We start from the raw sequence: 23,153 nt of genomic DNA on the forward strand, positions 1-23,153 counted from the left end.
AACCAGAAACGTGCTTTTTTCACATGTAAAAAATAGGTTGAAAATTATATTTGATAGTGTATAACTATATATAATTCTTCTAGAAGGAGACTGGCAAAACCATGGTTGAAAGCATGATTGTGTTGTAAGGCTGTAGACTGTATTGTATTAGGCTGTAAGTTAATATCAAACTCAAGGAAAAACACTTCCCAATACAAAAACTTTCCCCAAAGACCTCTCTCTATTGATTCTAAACACATAAGATCAATTGACTGGTTTAAAATCTGTCTACCACCTACCCAGATGGGTTGCATAAAGAGCAACAACAAAATAAAATGCATTTACACACAAAAAGTACATTTTGGAGGAGTGGCCTGTGTATAATTAGAGGAATTCTGTATTATTAATAACTTTTTACAAAAAGAGTGTATGTTTCCTAGAAAGTTCATTTTTTTGAAGGCACATTTTTTTCCTATAAAGTTCCTTTTTTTGAAGGTACATATTTTTATAAATTCTCTAATATACCATTTTAAAAGGAGGGAATCATTTTCCTCTTAGAATAATTATATGTGATAACTGTACCAAAGACTTTGAAATATAAGAAAAACAATTTTAGCATAAAATAACAGGTTGAAAGGATTTATACATTTTGTGAAATATTTTATCTATTGTATTCAGATTTCAAATTCTGCTTTAGAACTATTATGCATTGATTAAGTGTATATTTTGTGTCAAACACTGCATGAGTTGTTTAATTCTAGTTGTTTTACTTAATAGTCCTAGGAAGAAAACTAAATTATATTCTTTCACATTCATTTTTTACAGATATTTGTTGTTTTTAATATTCTTAGGAACTGTAAATTTTAAAGACAAACAGGTGCATCGATTTTTCAATATTCTAATTTGAGGTGATAATTTAAACATGTTTTAGATTTGTTATATTGAAATAGACAAATCTGATGAAAAGTTAGAAGGTGAAAATTCACAGTTCATTGAAATGAAGAGGTAATACATTAAAAAAGAGATTAAATGTGTATAAAGTCTTTTAATATTCAGATACAAAAATGCCTGATTTTCTCTTTTTTGAGATAGATGAGGGATATTTATATTATTTAGGTAAAACATAGCTTATATTGTCTTGGTTTTTGTTTTTAATGAAAACATTTCTTTCTACAACTCAGACTATTCACTACTGCCAGAGTTTGCAACTTTTTCCTTTTAATCCAAGATTTTATACTTAGCTATTTAAATAGACTGAAAGAACTTATTATTTTAGAGGCAATGTATCTAACGTATATACATTTACATCATCACTATGATGGCTCCATGAACTATAATGTGTTTTTTTGGATTCTGTTTTTTATTAAATTAAAATAAACTATATAATATTCTCTATAGGAAAAACTAATCATACATTTTCTAAAGCACCCTTTGAAAAATAAGAAAACAAAATAAAATTGTAACACTATTGCATTTAAGCTTAAGTTAAATTGTCTTTTTCTTGCCACAAACAAAAGCAAAACAAGAGTCTATTTCATTTGTCAAGTTTTAGATAACCTTCATCATAATCTTCAACCTGAAGGATAAAAGACTTTCTACCCGAACCGTATGAGTGCCTATTATGGAAAATCACAGTAGCCGAGTGATGGCTGGTTGACTTCTTGTGAATTTGTCATATGCCATTAAATTATCTTCTTCCACTAACTTGCTCACCCATTTTATTGAAAATGTTGTAATTTCTGAAATTGTCACAATGAGGGCAGCAATCATCATGATGGAATACCTCCAGATTGTACAATTCAAAAACCTCTTCAAAGAGTAAGAAAAATACCAAGGAGAAAGAAGACCAGTCAGTAATAAAGATCTTATCAACAGTGAAAGTTTTGCCACTATGTTGGAAAGGGGCCAAAATTAGCTAAACCAAAATTTCAGAAGACGTTTAAATTTTCCCCTAAACATTGTAGCCAAGTTTATAAAAGGGATAAACTTAATATTAAATAATATGTCGAGCGCTTTCATATATAAAGGGCAACTGTTTTCATCAAAGGGCAAATATTTTCATTATTCTCATCAGAAAATATGTATTAATCAAATCATTGGCCTCGGACTGAAAACTTAGGCAGAAAACCAAAATAAAAAGAATGTAAAGAACGTGTATTACCTTTAAGCTACTGATTTAAGGTTTTCCAATAATTTGGCACCTATTAAAAGACGTAAATATTCCAATTACTTCATTCATACTTCCTTTTTGAGACACGAGGAGAAGTATTTAATATGATTTTTTTTTTTTACACTTTACTGTTAGCATACTTATTTTCCTACTTGGGACAATTTTTTGTCGTTACCAGAGTTCTCATTTTCAATTTTAATACTTGCTGCTGAGAGGCATTTCACCTATAATAGACTATTCCTTTGATCAAATAATAACATGTGTGTGCAGTTTATCCTTAAACAAAAGTAATTTTCACAATATTCTCTCAGCTCCAAACATAAACCCTCTGAAGATTTCTTCGGATAGACTATGGCAGATTTAGAGAAAATATAAAGAAGACTTCTACTCATCTAGTCACAAAAATATTCTCTTTAAATATGTAAAAAAAATGAACTGAAAGTTTATGTAAAATTACTTCCGTTGTGCTACTGTTAGACTCACAATGGCTAACTTCATTGATATTATGAATAGAAACCAACTAACTTCTACTGATCGGTTTTATTTGATATAATTTGTAATGTATATGTGTGTGTGAGTACATGTTTGTGCCATTATTTTTAAAGCACTTGCTTATCACTCCTTTAGGATTATTCCAGACATTGCAAGAGATAACACATATGCATACATAAATCAAATACTTCCTTATACCACAGAGATGAGGAAGATGCAAGATATGGAAGTACTGAGGTAGTCTGAGCAAGGACAGGTGTAGGACTGGGAAAGATTTGTCTCAGTAAATGGATATGTTAGAATATAGACCAATTAAATGATGTATGTTTTGCTTATTAAATACAGTATATATATATATATATATATATATATATATATAAATCTCAAAGAGTAGTGGAAAATACATTTAGATACATATGGATGAATAGATTTCTCAAGTCTGAAAGCTAGATTTACTAGTAAAAATACAATGCTGAGTAATTTTGGCATTAACTTGCCACTGTTCATGTTGAATAAAGAAATGTAGCTAGATGTTAGCAGTTGGTATTTATCAAGTTGGTCCTAATATCATTGAAATGTCTCACATAAAGAGAAACATTTCTAGCTGTCCTTCTCTTTAATTTGATGGAGTAAAAGGCCAAAATATTAAAATGACTGCTTTTAGAAAAGCAGGTTATTCCCAGATACTTTAAATTTTTAGTAATCACAAAATTACATTTTTAAGAAAATAAACAAGTGAAAACAAGAACCTAGCAATTATTTATAGTAGATGAAAAATTGCTTTAAAAAGACTGTAATTATTCTGGATTAATTAATATTATTTATGAATATCTCCTTTTTCCCTAACCACAGTTATAATATGTATCTCCTTTAAGAAACAGAGAGAGAGAACAATTTTTCTGACAGCTGAAGAGTAAAAAGTTTTACTAATTTTATTTTCTTCAGGTGCCATTTGTACAAGAGAATTTTGCCGTCATTTTTTCCACATCTCTCTTTCCCAGTCCACTTTATGTTCCTAAATCTTACGTTAAAAAATAAACAATGTGGGCACCTGGGTGGCTCAGTGGTTGAGCATCTGCCTTGGCTCAGGGCGTGACCCCAGCGTCCCGGGATCCAGTCCCACATCAGACTCTCTGCAGGGAGCCTACTTCTCCCTTTGCCTGTGTCTCTGCCTCTCTCTGTCTCTCATGAATAAATAAATATTTTTTTAAATAAAAAAAAGTTATTAAATTGCTTAATTGAGTAAATGTCTTTGTCCATTCAGGCTTCTGTAACAAAATACCATAGACCAGGTGGTTTTTAACGCTAGAAATTTATTTCTCAAAGTTCTAGAGTCTGGAAGTCCAAAATCAGGATGCCAACATGATTGAATTCTGTTGAAGGCCCTCCTCCACATCACAGATTGCCGACTTCTCACTGTGTCCTTAAAAAGTAGAAAGGAGCAAGAGATCTTTCTAGAGCCTCTCTTATAAGGACACCAGTCTAATTCTTGAGGCTCCTCCCTCATGACCTAACTGCCTCCCAAAGTCCCCATCTCCTAATACCATCACCATAAGGATGATTCACCATATAAATTTTGGGAGGACACAGACATTCAGACCATAGCTTTTATATACTCATCTGTTGACATTGGCCAGAGTATTCTTTTATGGACTGCTTGACTCAGTCATTGAGTTTAGTTTAAGAAACAGATTTGGATTCAAGGTAAAATTGATTTTAAAAACTGTGGCAATTAAACACACTTCACAAAACTATCAAACCCATTTTTTTTAAGATTTTATTTATTTATTCATGAGAGATACACAGAGAGACGCAGAGACACAAGCAGAAGGAGAATCAGGCTCTTCACAGGCTTTTCACAGGGAGCCCAATGTGGGACTCGATCCCAGACCCTGGGGATCATGACCTGAGCCAAAGGCAGACGCTCAGCCACTGAGCCACCCAAGCACCCCTACCAAATCCATTCCTAATCAGCTACATTAGTGTTGCTCACTGAATATACAATAGAAAGGAAACTATTATCTATGGATGAAAATTGTTAGCATCTTTGTTGAATAATACAGTTTGATAACAGTTCTAAAAGCTATTTGAGAAATCATTGGAATCAGGAATTGAATAGCAAATGTCTTAGCTTTATGGACAATCAGTTCAGTAGTCTTTTTTTTCCAAAAGAGTAAACATGAAAAGAAAGGTGTATAAATTTAAATTTTTTACTTATGTAAAAAATGATAAACTCCACATATATGTCACTCTAGTCTTAGGCTAGAAACTGAATACTCATTTATGAGTGAGAAGGCATGTATTATACAACTGAACCATTTGGAAATACTAAACATTTGTGATTATCTTCAATACATATTAAGATTTATCTCCATATAATCATGTAGTAATGTTAACTTTATAATGCCTTATATTATATTGCTAAATTTTATGCTAAAAATTGTATAAGATCTTATAGATCTTATATTCAAGCACCTGTTAGCATAATTACCTACATGTGCATATTCACTTTTAATTTGGGGAACTATTGAAATAAAAAAGCTCATTGGAATTCAATTTTAATATTAGGAATATTGTACCAATTAAAATTATACATGCATAATTTTACCTATATTAAAATTATGGAGATTGAGGCATATTATTGAAGCTTGATGTTACCTTATAATTGCAATTATATGATACAAATGTTTAAATTTTTAGCCATGGCTGAAATTAAAGAAAAATCAGATGATGAAGACCAGATTTTGTCTTTACATGTAAGTAAAATTGATCACTGAGTTGGCCATCAGCTGAAAATCAGAAATGTGGTTTAATTTACTGTCACTGGGGGGACTTATTTGACAAGGTATAGATCAGTTCATAGCTATTCAAGATAATTCTGACACTGATACAGTATTTAATTGGAGATTTATTAAATAAATTGTCATGGCTCAGGAGAATATATATCTGAAGTGTTGACCTTATTTTAATACAGGATTTTTGTTATTTTCATTTGTTGGTTGATCAGTTGGTTTTACATTGAGATGGGAGTGGGTCCTTAAAAAATCTGAAATCTGGTGAAAGAAAAGTGAGGTTATTGAAGATGAATATGAAATGGACAATTTTAAAATGTGTAAAAATAGTCATCATATTAAAATAATTCAAGATGCATTGTTGTTTCCACTGTAATAATATAAATAAAAGTTAGCAGCAGCCCATGACTTGCCAATGACTTCCAGGAAAGAAAAGGACAGTTTTAACATTTTTATCACAAAATTCACAACAAATCTCAAAGTAAGGCTTTATGGATAAACATTTTTTGGTTGTGAGGCATATTTATAAGAGATTTTATCATTGTGTTTGTACTTTGTTTCCAATGCTGAGGCATTTATTGTCACTGAAAATTGTCTTTCATTTGCTTAAAAATAAGGCTCAAATTAGCTTTAAAAATGTCAAAATTACAAGAAAAAAAACACAGGAAGAAAATATGCTTGATGAAGTTGGCTGCTATTATATTTTTCTCTTATGATTTTCAATGTGATTCTAATTTTTTATCAAATAGAAGAAAGAATATATCTTAGCTTGCTTTAAGGAGAAATGGATATTTAGACTAAGTTGTATACATTTATAAGACGATTTTAAAAATGTATTACATGAAAAAATGTATTACAAGAAATAAATGTGACCTATTTTTAAAAAATATTTATTTATTTATTTATTTATTTATTTATTTATTTATTTATTTAGAGAGTGAGGCAGGGAGGGGCAGAGAGAGGGTGAGAGAAATCTCAAGCTGACTCCCTGATGATCACAGAGCCCAACACAGGGCTGGGGGCTCCATCCTACAACCTTGAGATCAGGACCTGAGCAGAAATCGAGAGTTGGATGCTTAATGGACTGAGTCACTCAGGCATACCTGACTTTAAATAGAGCTCCAATGCCCAAGATGGTAGTCACAGGTGCATAGCTTGGGCATTTAAATTTAAATTATAAAACTAAATTCCATTAGAGTCACACCAGACACATTTCTTTTCTTTTCTTTTTATTTTTCTTTTTGTTTTTTTACACCTGGCACCTTTCAAATGTTTCATAGCCACATGTGGCTGGTGGTTAGCATATAGGATTGAAATACAGAAAATTTCTCTCTGAACAGATCTGGAGGGTGTCTTTAAAAAACAATGCACTTAAGAATTGCATTATAGAAAGGTCTCATATTTCTTATTTCTAAACACTACCCCTTTTTTTTCCTATCAATAGTCTGAGAGAAACACAACCTAGGTAAGAAAGAAAGTTAATAAATGTATCTTTTATTTTTCTTTTTGTTCTTGATGACAATAATACTACATAGCCATCTACAACAAATAGATGGTTACAAACTTATTTTTTTTTGTTTTTTTGAAAAACTGAAATTTGTGGGCATATTAAAACTGATTTCAACCTTTCTATGAATCAGTCTTAGATCAACAAAGTAGAAAAAAACAGAGCAAGAGATGCTAATCACAAGATTTTGGTATCTGGCAGGTAGATGGAGGAAATGCAATGTAGACCTGAGACTGTCTATAAGCCCCTAATGAAGAGAATGGCAAAGGAACACAAATTGTACAAGGAATCCTCAAACATTTCAGGAAAGAGCGCTAGTGTTTTGGCTGAAACATTTACACATGAAAAAATATTGAAAACAAATTACAGTTGACAAGGGTCTCCATTACGCAGGCTTTGATCTAACCTTACATAATGTATCAGGACTAATAAAAGGAATATTTAGTATTTTGTCTTTCAAATAAAGATATTATAGACTAGAAAGAAGAAACTATAGAAATGACATTTTTTCCATACATATAAATCAGAAAATGCAACTTCAATAAATAAAAAATAAAATGCTGATAACATGTGGCAAAATAATTTTCTTTAGGAAAATAGTATAGAAATGGTACTAAGACATATAGGATGCAAAAAAGATAGATGTATATAACCTTGAACTTGATTGAAATACATGAATATGTAGAGTCATTATAGTACTTTTTTTTAAGATTTATTTATTTATTTATGATAGACACACAGAGAGAGAGAGGGGGAGGCAGAGACACAGGAGGAGGGACAAGCAGGCTCCATGCCGGGAGCCCGATGCGGGACTCGATCCCGGGACTCCAGGATCGCGCCCTGGGCCAAAGGCAGGCGCCAAACCGCTGAGCCACCCAGGGATCCCCTCATTATAGTACTTTTAATGTTCCAGTAATCAACACAAAGATGTTTTCTTGCTTTAATATGCATAGAAACATTTTTATTTTATAGAACATTTTATTTTGAAAACATATATTCAACAAAAGATTGTATCAATTCACATTTCAAAAGTAATAAATTTCAATAATTTTAGTATTGTTTCCATTTTTTAATAGGTCCCAGATTGAACTATACATTTTTGATTATCTGACCTCTAACCCATGGAGCTTACCCAATGTGCCACCTGTACTACTAGTTGGTAAGTCAGTCCTAGGTAACCCTCTGAAGGCTCATTGCATAGAAAGTATCTATCCTGAGAATCTGAAATAGTGAAAGGTTGACCTATACATTAGTTAGCCCTTTGAAATAACAAATGTTTTAGCTAAGTATTTTGCTGAAGTTGAATAGCTGGCAATCTAAGATTATTATTGCCAGCTATAATGTTACAATTTGAGAGAAGACCTGTAATCTACAGATCTCAATAGTCACTGAAATGTGTGGGGTTGCGGTTGAGACAACTGGATTGGAAAGAACCCTGAGTTCTCTCTGAAACTTCAGCAGAAGTTTATTCACTTAAAAAATTATCACTAAGCTTTCTACCCTAAAACTGATCATATTTTATCTATTTCTTAGATACTAGTGTGCCATGCTAGATTGTGTTTTGATTAAAAATTAAATTTCCAAATAATTTACACTGTATGGCTTATATTCCTGTCATAATTGAGCACTATTTTTTTTTTCACTATATAGGGTAGGAGCAGGAATTCTGAAGGCAGGATTAGGACTTTCTGAAGGAAAATAGTTCCCAGTTTGCTCAAGATTAAATCTCAAGGGGCACCTCAGTGGCTCAGTTGGTTTAGCGTCTGCCTTCCACTCAGGTCATGAACCCAGAGTCCTGTGATCCAGCCCAAGTCTGGCTTCCTGGTCAGGGGGAGTCTGTTTCTCCCACTCCCTCTGCTTCTCCCCTCACTCATGCTCTCTCTGCCACTCTGCTCTCTCTCTCTCTCAAATAATAAATAAAATCTTTAAAACACAAAAAATTAAAACTCAAAAAATTAGGGGCGCCCAGGTGGCTCAGTCAATTAAGCATCTGACTCTTGATTTCAGCTCTAATTGTGACCTCAGTGTTCTGAGATCGAGCCCAGCTTCCCTTGTGCCCTGCCTCCACTCCCGCACACACAACCTCGCTCTCCACCCCCCAAAATAAACAGACAAATAAATAAATCAAATCTTTAAAATCTTTTTAAAAACCTCGAAAACTCGGTACCATGGAGCATGAAGGGGATAACTTAGAGTAGGAAAGTGTTGCCATCACATATACACTTTTAAGTTTCTTGACAGTAACACTGGATGTAATTTTTTAGCTCACTCTGTTATGTAACCATGTAATTGGATGTAAAAGGATTTAGATTAGTGTGGATTAGGCAAGTGGTAGAGGTTAGTGAAGACCACTGAGGAGAAGCAGAATAAACAGTTACTATCAAATTAAGGACATGGTCCAAGACAAAATCATGGATTCTATTTCCCCCATGGTGTTTTCCTTCCACATAGAAAAGTCACCTTACTACTGACTTCTCAGGCACCATTACTCTGGTGTTCTTCCAAAGCCATAACTGTCTTCTTGTTTCAAAATTTCCATTCCTTACCACTAAGGAAAACATGTTTCTTCCGGGCTCTGTTTCCCTCAGGCCATCTCCTGATTGCTAAATTGGTGGTCCATTAATTTGACAAATGAAGACATCACAATGCTAACTCAAATTCATTTAAGCTTTTGAGCATCCAAACCAAGTTTATAACAGATCCCATGGGGATTATAAAGAGGACGTGTGAATCCAATTTTCCAATGGCTAAATTAACTGGATTGGTGGCCATTCCTTTCTTCTCTCTCACATTAGATAAAGATAGAACCTGGAGGGAATAGTCCTCATTAATGTATTTTATTTAAAAGGCAAAATAACACAGTTTCTTTTCTTAGAGTTATTATAAATAGAGCATTGTAATGCAAAGGCTTATAGTTCAATTTTAGGAGTCAGATTAGGCTATGGCTTTTTTCATGAGTACTCCTTATTAAATATAGCTGTAGCTATATATTTATAATGTAATAATTGTCTTTTGTCTATTCATGATCTCATATAGGCAGACATTTACAGTTAAGATTCATAATTGAGAGTTTAAATAACTACATTCTACGTATAGTGGAAAAAATCATTTGTAGGTTTAAGTAGTGATTGGTGTATCTGTGTATGTTTATTTATTTTATTTATTTATTCATTATTTTTTTAGTAAATATTTTATTTATTTATTCATAAGAGACACACAGAGAGAGGCAGCTACATAGCAGAGGGGAAGCAGGCTCCATGCAGGGAGCCCATTGTGGGACTCCATCCCGGGACTCTGGGATCAAGTTCTGAGCCAGAGGCAGATGCTCAACTGCTGAGCCACTCGGGCAAACTTGTGTGTGTATGTTTAAATATTAACATGTAAAAGCATTTAAGTGCCTATAATTCTAGAATGAAATTATCCATAAACTTGACATATGTCTAAAATTCCTGTGAATTGTCTCTTACCAATAGTGATAACTATTCCTATAGAAAGTAGATTTGGTTAAAGTAAATCATTAGCATTTCCATGGCTATTGTAACTATATTCCTCTGAATTAATTTATTAATTCATATTGCTTAGTTTAGGTGCCTTCTAGAAATATCTTGAGATATTTGCCTAAAGTCTTTTAAAAATAATCACATGGTCTCAATTACTCAGAATAGCCCACCACAATTATCTAGAGCTGTTGCTCTAGATAATTCCAGACTCTAATAATTCAAACTCTGTTGTGATCTGGAATGATTTACTTGAAGATTTATCATTGCCACAATCAGTTTATGCAAAGACATATAAACACATAAGACAGAACTTTGTTTTAAGGCAGTAAGTAGCAAGCAAGCTTTTCTCTTTGCTTTTAGCCATGTATCCCAAATTGTAATTAGATGGCTAATGTAAAAAAAAAAAATCAAAAGATAATTTATATTGCAAATTGACACTTTTATACAATTATTATTTTCTTATATTATCCCTTTAAACATCTCAAGTCCATGACAGCTCAATATTGAAGGGAAGAATCAGTAATTCAAAGGATCTCATGAAAGCAACAAGAAATAAATAATTCAGATTTTGTTATTAAGGAGTGATTGGAAAAATTCACACAATTGTCTTATTACTAAATATAGTCTACGTAATTCATTACTTTATAAGGAATTTCAAATACTGATCAGCAAATGAGGTATCTTGATTTAAAACTTAGAAGTTTGTAATTTTGCATTTGTTTGGTGTAGCGTACCCTGGGCACTGCTAAATTTCGATGTTGCAGATCATTTAAGTATCTCCAGTCAGTAACCTTATATCTTTTCCCAAAAGGAAATATATTCTTGCTGAAAATAATCACTGGGCCAAGCTACTGGATGTTTAATCTGGAGGAAAGTGAATGTTCCCATATTATGAGGTTGAGTTGATAATCACCTGTTATGAATGAAGAATTCTTTCTCATGTCCACATTATGCTTTTTCTTCTTCATGGGAGAGAGGAACTGTGGATATTCCATGGGATTTCCTATAATGTCAAATGATACGTTACTTTTAACAAAAATACTAAGCCTTCGGTTCTCAAACCTGCTGGAGTCAGCAGAGCTTTAATTTTATAAACATCATCAGTTTTTAAATGACTGCAAAATATGGCCCCAGAAGACAGAAATTCACTGCCAATTGAATGCCCTCATGCCAGCTACTCTATTTTTAAGTATTTTTGGTACCTTGATAAATAATTTATTGGTGATTATAAAAATGGGATAGCCTTTATAATGAGCTAAGTGACCCATCAGGCAAGGACAGATTCAGTTTTCAAATATGCAATGAAATTTTACCAAATAGAGAGACATATCCTGAGTAAAATAATTTGTATTGCTTTCATCTTAAGTATTTTTTTCTCCTGTTTCTGAAGCTCAACAATGGATTCTTAATTTTCTTTTTATATAATTACTTAGGGAGAAAGACAATATCTCAAAAATTATCCAACTTAATGTAAATACTTCCTTGGAAGCTAATCTCTATTATTCTTTTGTAAAATGACATGAAGTTCCAGGATCTTTCTCTTCTTAGTGAGTGGAAACCATGCTTATGGGATGTACAATACAGGTATGCATACCCTGTAGAAAGAACAAATAGCAAATCACGGAAATTAAATTAATGGTGTAACACTATTGCTAAGATGAACCAACAACTTATTTTAAGAAATAAATTTGGCATTTAATAAGTTTACTGGAGCCCCCAAATAAACATATACTTGCTATTTTCCAAAAGATGGTTTAAACTTTGCACTCTGATTTTAATTATATAAGTAGCAACATAATATTCTTCTGAATAATAAATGACATATCATTAAATAAGAAACAGTTCACAAATCGTATGTTATTTGATGCTCACTCCAATTATTAACATTTCATTAACAATAGTTCACACAATTATACTCATGCACACACAAACACAGCATCTGCAGAAGATAGATAAGTAGGACTTCTTAATAAAAATGTGTGTTCTAAGATGGAACTATGATTTCTAGTAATTTTAGATAATGGTAGAGAAACAGTATGGATATGATTTAGTCAAACGTTCTCATTCTACAGATAAGGGAAGGGGCTCTGAAAGAACTTAGTGGAGAAGAAAAGAATGATGGATCATACTAAAATTCAGATCCAATGTATAGTTCCACTTCCTTATTAAGTACCATAAAAACATAACTTTTGAACATAGTTCCTGTTGTATATTTACACTGCTTATTAAAGAAATTGAGGCATAGGAAAATAAATAGTTTGTCCTTGAATAAAAAACTAATAATATAATGATATCACCTTGAGGTATTTACTCAAAAACCTGTGACCTTGAGACTCTAGATTTTGTTAACAATGTGCAAACCTAGAAAAAGCATCATTCCCATATCTACACCAGTAATAACAGTAGCGTCCCTGAACAATTTCCAAATACACAGATTCACTTTAACCCATCAAATAATTGTAAGACAACCTACTAACCCAAATCTAGACAAAGACAGATACCTACAAGAAAGTGAGCATTTACTATTGCCACAGGCAGTAATAAAAAGAGATCAGCTAAAAGAAGGATGACTGTGGAATATTGAGAGGATATGAAACCCCAAGAGTAGCAGACACACTGGGAATTTGGAGCCACTCTCAGGCTTTTCTCCACATACCTCACAGAGTGTTCACAATTTGGAGGCTGAAGAGAACAGGGATATGTCCCCAGTGATGCACACAGAAGAAAAAAATATCTTCCTTAGGAGAAGCACAAATCCCATTTGGATTGTTTTGTCTTGACTCTGCAATGGAACTGCAATTGAAATTCTGAAGAAAGTTTCACACACACACACACACACACACACACACACACACGGACAATGGTAGAAATCCTTTGCAACTGGGTGATGGGAAAAGGAAAGGCCATGTACCCCTGGATGAGCAGAAAAATAAATGCTATGCCTAAACCTTCTGCTGATATCAGGGCAAGATCACTGAGAAATCCCTGGCCCCAAAACCCAGGAACAGTGACTACATAAGAGGCATAGTCAGGGCCAGAGAACATCTCACTAACCCCCCCCCCCTCGGGGCTAACAAATATTGACCAACAAATCACAGCAATCAACTGTTGGAAGAGGGCAAGAGCATGGAAAAGGATCCTTTCCTAGCTAAAAATCAAGTCCTAATGCTGAAGGTAGACAGAAATTGAGAAAAATTCTCAGAAAAAACAGTCCCTGTTATAACAGGAGGTAATAATAGAGGAATCTATTGTACTGAGAGTAACCATACCCATAATAAATCCCAGATCAACTATTTTGTAAGTAGTCTAAACACTCCACACTAAAGACCTAGCAGAAAGACATGCCCATTTCTATGCATAAAAACTATTTACCTTCATTTTCTGCTGTCCTACACAAACCATCTTTCAAAAACAAACAAACATAATGTAAGACATAGAAGAAAATCAAGAGGACAAAACACGTTATAAAAGCCAAAGAAATCAACAAACCAAACACAGAATGACCTACATGTTGAAACTATCAGAATGGGATGACTATGCTTACTGGTTGATAAGTAAATACTGAAAATGGTAAAAAAAAAAAAAAAAAAAAAAAAAAAAAAAAAAGGTTATGGGAGCTCAGTTGGTTAAGCCTCCAATTCTTGATTTCAGCTCAGACCATGATCTTAGGGGTCATAAGATCGAGTGCCACAAAGGACTCTGTGTTAAGTGTGGAGCCTGCTTAAGATTCTCTCCCTCTCCCTCTATTCCTACCCTTCTCATGCTGGTGCTCTCTTTCGAAAAGAAAAGAAAAGAAAAAAGAAAAGAAAAGAAGAAAAGAAAAGAAAAGAAAAAAGATAAGATTTCTGGTAGGAATGCAAAACATATTTTGGAAAACAGTTTTATTTTCTCTTATGAAGTTAAACATAAACTTATGTGCTCCACAATCTCACTACTAGATATTTATCCAATTGCAATGAAAATCTGTGTTTTCATAAAAACATGTACATGTTTTTTTTTTAAAGCCACTTCGTTTATAATTGTTCACATCTGGAAACAACTCAGAAGTCCTTCAACTGGGGAATGGGAATATATATTGCATTAAACCTATGCAAAGGAATTCTACCCAAGAATAAAGAGAATAGACCCAACAGCATGAATGAATCTAAAATACATTATACTGTTTAATAAGCCGGACTCAAAGAAGTGTAGACTATGTGATCTCATTGTTGATATTCTTGTGATAGCAAAACTATCAAGGCAGGAAAAAGCTAAGTCATCCCAAGGGGCCTGGCTTGAAAGAACTGTTTGATTTTTAAAGGGTGACCATGGCCCTAACATTCCCCTCAACCTGATTAAACTTCAGGCTTCTTTCTTCCTGACTGTAGGTACTTGGCTTCCCTTCTTTTGGAGTCTTGCTTTGGAAAATTTTCTGTGTAAATGCTTTCTCTCTCTCTTGGAGATGTAAATCTCCTCCCAACTTCTTGCCTTTTTTGTGATCCAGGGAGATCTTTCTCAAGGACTTTGGAGCCATCCATTTGAAATGTAATCATCAAGAAAGAACTTGCAAACCCCCAGTCTCTGTGAGAGGGTAGAGGCACAACTTTGATGGATACCAGGTAGCAAACATAGCTAGTCCATTCTCATTGACCAATCTCACCCCAGCCCTGTCCATTAGTGTGCTCCAGCTCTTGCAAACACTCCTGGCTCTTATTTCAGCGAAGTTTTGCTCAATCCTTCTCCCTATTGCAATAGTGCTTACCTCTGTTGTAACTGTCTGGAGCAAAGTCTTCCTTAGGTGTTTAACTCTGTCCAGTGACATTTTTCCTTAGCAAGAGTAGCAGATCATTTTTTCAGGTGATGGGGCTATTTTTTACTTTGGTTCTGGATGTAATTTGAAGACTATATACATTGTCCAAATTTGCAGAACCGCATACTAAAAATAGTGAAATTGGTTGAATGTAACTCATATATTAATTTTTACATATGATTTTTTTTAAAATAAGGAACCTGTGCTTTTTACCATGCAACATTGGTTTTATTTTATTTTTTTTTTTAGATTTTATTTATTTATTCATGAGAGAGACACACAGAGAGAGAGAGGGGTAGAGACATAGGCAGAGGGAGAAGCAGGCTCCACTCGGAGCCAGACATGGGACTTGATCCCAGGTCTCCAGGATCATGCCCTGGGCTGAAGGCGGCGCTAAACCACTGAACCACCTGGGCTGCTCACAACATTGATTTTAACCAAAGGGCAAAGCTGAAGAACAAAGGTGAGGACTTTTGTTAAAGAACAAAAATTCAAGTGAGTAAATTTGAAGATCTAATTGGCTTTATTTTTTTTTAATTTTTTTTTAATTTTTATTTATTTATGATAGTCACACAGAATGAGAGAGAGAGGCAGAGACACAGGCAGAGGGAGAAGCAGGCTCCATGCACCGGGAGCCCGACACGGGATTCGATCCCGGGTCTCCAGGATCGCGCCCTGGGCCAAAGGCAGGCGCCAAACCGCTGCACCACCCAGGGATCCCTCTAATTGGCTTTATTAACCAATTCATGAATCAGTTCGCATCTTAGCTATCAAGTAGAGGGGAGCTCTAAGAAATTGTATAACAGGGCACCCGGGGTGGCCCAGCGGTTTGGCGTTGCCTTCGGCCTCGGGTGTGACCCTGGAGACCTGGGATCAAGTCCTGTGTCAAGCTTCCTTCATGGAGCCTGCTTCTCTCCCTGTGTCTCTGCCTCTCTCTCTCTCTCTCTCTGTGTCATGAATAAATAAATAAAATCTTTAAAAAAAAAAGAAATAAAGAAATTGTATAACACAAAGATTTTTATAGGAAGAAGGACTGGGGAAGGAAATTAATGCAAAAGGCAAAAAAGAATTTTTTTTCTGGACTTGGTCATTTTTCCTTGGGAAGAACATAACATCTTATGCAGATTACCTCTTCTTCCTTTGGGAAATGGAGAAAACCCATGTGACAGCTTACCTCATTGGTGATGACCAGAAAATTTCTGACTGACTGGTTAAGACATTTCTGGGGAGATTAAAATTGAAATTCGGTTAGGTATTAAGCCCCATTTGTGGTGACATGATCTTGCATACATGACTCCATATTGGTCCTGTGGGACTTTTTTTAGCCTTTTTTTTTTTTTTTTTGTCCTGCAAAAGTCTCATTTTAAGTTAGTGAACATAAAGACGCTAGCAAAGGAAGAGAATAAACAGAGGAAGGACAAAGGAGATTTCCAGAAAATGTGATGTCCAAGTTGAGCTCAGAGGTCAAGGAGAGAAAAGAGCTTTCTACATGCCTTGGAGGAACTTAAAGAAATAAGTGTGACTGGACCAGAAGGTGAGAAGAGGATTGTTAACACCCTATTTAATGATCAGAGAGAGAGAATTCACAAAACATAATTAATTACCAGAACAGGAAGGACTATTAGGCATGAAGTTGGAAGAGAGGAGAAATAGCACACTTAAAATTATGATGGCCCTCGGGTTCTATTTCATTCAAAGATAGAATCTTCTCTGTACCAGATCAGACAGGAGATCCCCCAACATCTGCTTGAATACATCGGAATAACATAAGATCTGTTCTATTAAACTGAAGACATGATAATTTCTTGACCATTTGGTCAGGTAGGAATAGGAAAGAATGTTATCCTGTCTCATTCTTCCTTGATTTATTTCACCAATTTCTGATTGTCTAAATAAAAGGAAAATTTGTGGCATAAAGCCATTTTAGTTAGCATTAAAATTAGGGGTTAGGAGAGAAAGAATATGTTAAATGAATGTAGTTTCTGTAAAGACAGGGAAGTCTCCTTTCGTGCTTTCTGTAAGGCTTGTGGATGCAAATGGCAAGGAGCCTTAAGTGAAACCAGGAATTTCCATGCATATTCATTCAGGTCAGGTATTTGAAATTAAATAGGACTTACCTATGCCATGTAATGCTATTAAAGAGACAAAGCAACATGTTCCATTAAGGATGTCTTTGGACAGAAATGGTCAAATATCTTCAATAGCTTTGCCTAATATGTATATAGTGGATGCATGCTTTACTTTTTTATTCCACTTCAGCACTCACATTTTTCACTTTTAATGTTTCTGAAAGATAATACATATTATGATTATGTATACATTTAATATGTTAGTGTTCCATTTGTATTAGGTGTGATTAACTGATTATGAATCATATTTCATTGAGTTTTATAATTAAGGGGAAAAGATATTGGAGCACTTGGGTTGCTTTGCGGGTTTCGTGTCTGCCCTTGGTTCAAGCTGTGATCTCTGAATTCTGAGATAGAACCCTGGGTGGGGCTCCCTCCTGCACCAGGGGCCTGCTTCTCCCTGTCCCTCTGCCACTCTTCCTGTTCATGCTCTCTCTCACTCTCTCTCTCAAGTAAATAAATTCTTAAAAAAAAAAAAAAAGGAAATAAGGTATTTGTACCAAGCCCTTTGGTAAAATCTGGGCCTTGGTGATAAATCCAAATTGTTGATTTCAGTCTTTGTTATGCTTTATAGTCTTATGGAGGAAAATACCATTAAGCAATAATCTAAATATAACTGTGTAATAAATTAAATGTAATTATATTAAGTATTCATTCATCAAAAGTTTATAATTTGCAAAATGCCAAGTTGTATTCTAGTTCCAGGACAGCATGATGAAAAAACAAAACAAAACAAAACACTATATCCCCTCTCTGATGGAGTTATTATCTAGCAAAGGAGAAAATAACACAGTATTTTTAAAAAATAATAATTAAGGTAAATCAACATAATGACTAATGTTATAAAGAACATCAAATGAAATAAGATGTTAAAGGGTAACTGGGGGAAGTAGATGTTGGAAGGATAATTTAGACTGTGTGCTCTGGGGATCCCTGGGTGGTGCAGCGGTTTGGCGCCTGCCTTTGGCCTGGGCGTGATCCTGGAGCCTCGGGTTCGAATCCCACGTTGGGCTCCTGGTGCATGGAGCTTGCTTCTCCCTCTGCCTGTGCCTGTGCCTCTCTCTCTCTCTCTCTCTCTCTCTCTCTTGTGACTATCATAAATAAATAAAAATTTAAAAAAAATAAACCTATAGACTGTGTGCTCTGTAAAGCCTTCAATAGTGATATAAATTTTGACTGTAAAAGGTATAATATGAAGGAACTAGCCACAGAAACGTGTAGTACAGTAAACCATAAACTATAGCCTGTGGACTGAATCCAACTTTCTATAAACAAAGTTTTACTGAAGCATAGCATCACGTATTTGTTTACATTTTCTGTAACTGCTTTAATGCTAAAACTAAAGTTCAGTAGTTATGACACAGACCATATGGCTCACAAACCACAAAATATTTACTATCTTCCCTTTATAAGAAAAGTTTGCCCATTCTTGTCAAGAGCAGTGCTATCCCATTGAACTAAGTAGGATAGAAATATTTTCCAGGGATCCCTGGGTGGCGCAGCGGTTTGGCGCCTGCCTTTGGCCCAGGGCGCGATCCTGGAGACCCGGGATCGAGTCCCACGTCGGGCTTCCGGTGCATGGAGCCTGCTTCTCCCTCTGCTGTGTCTCTACCTCTCTCTCTCTCTGTGACTATCATTAAAAAAAAAAAAAAAAAAAAAGAAATATTTTCCACATGTGTCAGTGAGATTTGAAATGTGCCTAATGTGACTAGGAATGTGAGTTTCTCAATTGAATTAATTTAATATCAAAATTGAATAGCTTCATGCAGCTTCATGGCTACTATATTGCCCAGAACAGGTCTAGAATAAAAATGTTTGGTGCATAGAGAATTGCAACACAAGCTATTGGAATGGGTCTATAAAATTCCTACAAAAGAAAGACCACCAGGGTAGCTGACATGAAGGAAGCAAGGGCCAAAAATGAAGTTCAAAAGGTCAATAAAGAACAGATTATAAAATCTTGGGGACAATAGTAAGACATTTGGATTTCATTCTAAAAATGATGGGAAATCATCATAGGATTTTAAGAAATGGTGTGAAATAAATGTTTTAATTAAAAAGAATCACTAGGGCTTCTGGATATTATAAAGGAAGATTATAGGTTGTTTTTAAAATATAAAATGATAGCCTTAATGTTATTCTAGGTTTCAGAAAACTTTCCTGAGGATGTGAATGTTAAATTGGAAATTTAGAGATGAATAGGAAGCAGAATATAAAAGGTGGGAAAATAGTATTTCAAGTGAAGTAAGCAGCATGTGCCATAACTGGCCCTGAGGTGGGAGAAACATGACATATTCCAAAACCTGTAGCATCAGTAAGGCCAAAAGATCGGGAAACAGATGGAGAATAAGTAGGAAGATGTAAGGGAGCTACATCATGAATGTCTGGATGTTTCCGACAGCAGCTACACCATTTTACTTTTATACCAGCAATGCATGAAAGTTCCAACTTCTCCACACCCTCAACGACACTTCTTCTTTTCTTTTTTTTCCTCTTAAATAATAACCATCCTATTGGACATAAACTGGTAACCCATTGTAGCATGTATTCAGTATTATTTGAATGTGCTTCTGGGTACTTTATCTCCATGTTTTGTGTTTAAAGATAACAAACTTAATAATTAAATTGATTATTAAAGCATCATCTGATTTTTTATGATGGCCCACCCTATGTCCGGGGTTCAGGGTTGTACTGTGTGGAGTGTGTGCCTGTCCTCAGGAGCAGCTCCCCACTGTGTGTCTATCTTAGGAGAAAGTAAATCTCCTAAGTGTCACAAATGAAAGAAAGGAAGAAGAAGAAGAAAGAAAGAAAGAAAGAAGAAGAAAGAAAGAAAGAAAGAAAGAAAAGAAAGAAAGAGAAAGAAAGAAAGAAAGAAAGAAAATAATCCAATAATATTAGTTAAAAGTACTTTATCTGACTCAGACAGCTAAATTTTTATATCAGATATTTAAAAAAATTAAAAGTTAGGTATTTTTTACTATAAGACTCTCTTTTCACTCTCTTATCCACTCTTTTCACCAATACACTCCAAGTTCATATACAGGTTTCCCCTGATTGACCTATAGCTCTGCTAGAGTTGATCATAGTCATATTTGTTGAATATTCAGTATTTTCATGGTTTTATTTTATAAACTTATAGTTATCAGTGAATTTGGTTACATCTCACTCTGTAAGACAGATAGTGTTATTATCCCCTTTTTCAAGTTAGTAAAGTGAGAAATATAGAACTTGCTCAAGCCACAAATCTATTGGTGGAAATTGAAGAATTTGAGGAAGTATAATTCTAGAATCTAACTCAACTATTATTTTATACTCAACTTCATATAAACTGAATGAAGTCAATGTGCTATCTCTGAGTCCTTACATATATAACTATCAGCTGATATTTAGTCTGAATTTACATTTCTTTATCATTATTAGTCTTTAATTATTCATTATTTACCCCTACAACAATGAATATTGGGGAAATGACTGAGCCTTGGTGGAAAATAATTCAGAATATAAAAGACTTTGGATAATATATTAAATAATTTGCATATTATTTAGGAAAAAGACCACAAAGATAAAATAATTGTCATCAACCTATATGAAAAATTTTGCCTTCCCTATTTTATGACCTTGTCATCCTATCACACACTATCTATGTAACTTAGCAATTATCTTAACTATTGTATTAGTCATCAATTTATATTTATTGCTTCTCCGCTCCAAATATATTACATCTTCCTCAATAGGTTCAGAACCCGTAAGCTCATTATTTCTTTCTTTCTTTTTTTTTTTTAAAGATTTTATTTATTTACTCATGAGAGACACAGAGAGAAGGCAGAGACATAGGCAGAGGGAGAAGCAGGCTCCATGCAGGGAGTCTGATGTGGGACTTGATCCAGGAACTCTGAGATGATGCCCTGAGCTGAAGGCAGAGGCTCAACCACTGAGCCACCCAGGAGTCCCTAAACTTATCCTTTCTTGAGTACTTTCACTAAGTCTTAGGGTACCATATACAGTTTCCTTACATCTTATAATTTGTCTTTTATTACAGTTAATAATTCTTATTTTAAGCTTCCATTGTCTAACTGACTATGTGATTTCTATTTCTTGAGTGGGCTAATACTGCTGCAGTTACAATTGCTGGTGATGTAGGAATGTATGGCAGGAGTCATGCCATGTTACCTAAAACATGCGGTGAAATAAGTTTGTTGATACACACATGACCCCAAATTTTGCCAAATTTAGTTATATAACCTTTAATTTTATTTTACTCATAATCATTTCCTTTACATTTGAAAAAGCTAACACTTGCTCACAATTCAAGGATCTAGGATCAAAGATTTCAAAGATAAAACAAGAATGATAGAAGCATCTCACAACCATCCATGATTTTCTAACGGTGAGATAATTTGGATAAACATCTTACCCAGAACTTTCCAGGGGGTGCATAGCAGTGATGCAATTACTTTTACTTCGATATTGCTGCAAACTAATGAATGAACAAGTGAAGGTCATATATTCTTATTCTTGATATACTATATCAGATAGTAAAGAGTCCTGGAAAGGCTATTATGAAACTCAGAAAGGCATTCTTTTGTAAAGGTAACTGGCTTTTTCACTTAAAAGAATAATCTTTTAATGAGTGAGGTGTAGCAGCAGAGAACTCACTGTGTGCTTCCTTCAGGGAATGTTTTCAATTTAATTAGTGTGTAGGATTGTAGATTAGGAGACAGTAGACTTAATCCATCATCTCTTCTCAGCTGTGATAGTGACTTGCTCTGTCAGTCACATACTCTTTTGAGTTTCTTGGAGCTATAATTTAAGATAATGAATATTACTGGTTTAGGATATTCATAAGTTATTTCCCTTAAGTCTCTAAAACACAGGGAAACTACATGAATTGATAGAATAGTTTGCATCCAACCCACTAGATATTTAGCTGGAAGTCATGATGGTGTGGAACATCTTTTTGAGTTCCAGTTGGAAGCCAGGTTTTATTTGGGCTCTATCACATATGAACTCCTTTTCACATCAATGGTAGGTGTCATAAACTATTTGAATATACAGTTAGGGTCATTAGAGTTGACAAAATGAAATCAGGTTAGATATTTTGCAAACTACTAAATGTCATACCAACAAAGTTATTACAGAAAAATTCTCTCTATGTATAATGGAAATTTAACTTTGTTATTTTTATAAGAAAGCTTCCAAGGAGAAGAAAGTGACTTAAAAGGTCCAGAAAAAAGCCCAGATACCATAAGCTCTTCCACCATAAGTGGAAATTTCAGCAAGCCAATTCAAGAATGGCACTTGGAACAGGGAGGAAGTTTTCCCGGATGCAATAGGTCCACAGAAGGAAGTGTTTGCAATTCCTAAAATGATTCAAATGAATCATCTGAAACTTTCTTTGTCCAGAAAGTACAGATCTCTGAAACAAGGAGAAATACTGGAAGTAAAAACTAAATTGAACAAAACAGGTACAATAAGAACAAAGTAAAGAGAGTCCATGTAAAGATTGGGGAGATAAAGAAAGTAACATTTGTACCACTTGGGGAGAGCAACAGGAAGAATGCCTCTAGATGATGAAAGTAAGAAAATCGATTTGGCACACCCTCCTAAAAATTCAAGAAAACATGAAGACTCATGAATATTGTGGGAACAATGCAGTCTCACATAAAAATGCCCAAATAATCATTATCAGAGAGACTAATTGGATATACTTTATTATATTAACATACTAGAGTGTGGGGATCCCTGGGTGGCGCAGTGGTTTGGCGCCTGCCTTTGACCCAGGGCGCGATCCTGGA

Source organism: Nyctereutes procyonoides, unplaced genomic scaffold, assembly GCF_905146905.1.
Source record: "Nyctereutes procyonoides isolate TBG_1078 unplaced genomic scaffold, NYPRO_anot_genome, whole genome shotgun sequence".
Taxonomy (NCBI): Eukaryota; Metazoa; Chordata; class Mammalia; order Carnivora; family Canidae; genus Nyctereutes; species Nyctereutes procyonoides.